Here is a 1,788-nt window from a genome sequence, read left to right on the forward strand (position 1 = left end):
GAACAATAGGATTCAAGTGTAAGGTTCTTTCACTCCTTCCATAATGTTCTTTCTTTTCTTTCTTTGGTATTACTGATTATTCATTTTTGGTAAGAGGGTTCGGTTGCTACCCTTCTTTCTCCTGCCAAAATAATCTCTGTCTAACACCTCTCTTCTCTGACATTTTCTGCTAGGAAGCGAGATTGTTTCATATCATGCCTTGGATTTTAGCAGTGTTTTGGGTGTTGGCCGAATATTACTGTTCTTCATTCTTGGCTTTCGTTTAGGTAAGGCAGTATACATTGGTTTATGGGCTGTGTGTTTAGAAGTAGTTTACAAGTAATATTTGGGTTGCAGGTAATCCCTAAGGATTGGAAGCGGTTCTTGCAACGATGCTTGGGTGATCAAATAAGGTAAATGATAGGTTTAATTGTGAGCAAGTGTTCGTTAGGGTCTCTTGCAATTTGTTGTTGGATGTCTAACCGAAGTCTTGATTGTGTTAGGTTTTGGGCACGTGGGCCAATAAGTGCATTCTCACAACCAGGTGTGTAATCACACTGCTTAAATCATTAAACGAAAAAAGCAAAAAAACTGTTACCATTGGTGCCACGCGAGCATGCGTTTGCCTATGTGGTTAGATAAACTCATAAACACAAGCACAAGGCTGTAGAGGCCGCTACGAGCGATCTCAAGGGCATAGGTCATTTTGGTCCACATTAGGCTGAATTAGGCCGTGTAGGCCCCACCTGTAACACTCCTTACCTATATTCGAAGTCGAGATAGGGTTCAAGGCGATACCAGACTTAAACATTCACAAACATGCAAAACCGAGCCATAAAATTTCATCCAAATTAAAAATTTTCAAATACATGTAGATCATCCCTTATACAGGCCTTCGAGGCTTAAAACATACATCGGGGTGGTTCGGGACTAAACCAAGGACTTTAGAAAACTCTGGGAAAACTTAGAGAACTTTTCATGAAATAGGGTCACACGCCCGTATGGACACAGGGACATGCTCATGTATTACAGGCCCGTGTCCTCAGGCCCTGGAACTCTCGATTTATGATGTCAGCAAAACAAAATTGATCTACACGACCAAGCCACACGCCCGTGTGCTAGGCCGTGTCCCCCACACGGCTGAGACACATGGTCGTGTCTCTACCCGTGTAGCCAACACTTAGGCTATTTTCTAAGCCTTATGTTGTCCTTAATTCTCTCCCATACTTATCCACATTATAGACACACCTTATAACATCAATTTAATGGTTAATCATCCTTTAGTAAAATTCCATTAAAGCATTTACATGTTGTCATACATGTGTTTATTACCTATACTCATGTTACACCAAGTTAGACATTCCAATTCACATTCTACAATTTTCCACATTCAATCATTATCAACTTACTACCATGCCACACATTCATTCCATGGCCACAACCACCTTGAATGGTCTTAGAGCATTCATCATGTACATGTGTTATACTAATCATTCATAACAACCAATTATAAACACATCACAAACATTAACACATAGCAAGAATAATTAGGCTTACAAGCCATAACCATTTAAGCCACATCTCATGGGCGTATACAATAAATCAATATAAGCCGATACATTTGGCTAATCATAACAACATCTAACATAAAAACTAGTCTTATACATTCCACTCACTTGAAAGTATATAATAGACATATGACAATACACCGGAGTTGTTGGCTTGATAGTGTGATGCTGCCTCCGACGGTCTCCAACCCCGAGCTGACCTGAGAACTCTAAGGAAATGGAGAGGAGGGAGTAAGCTTAA

Source organism: Gossypium hirsutum, chromosome A12 (genome assembly GCF_007990345.1).
Source record: "Gossypium hirsutum isolate 1008001.06 chromosome A12, Gossypium_hirsutum_v2.1, whole genome shotgun sequence".
NCBI lineage: Eukaryota > Viridiplantae > Streptophyta > Magnoliopsida > Malvales > Malvaceae > Gossypium > Gossypium hirsutum.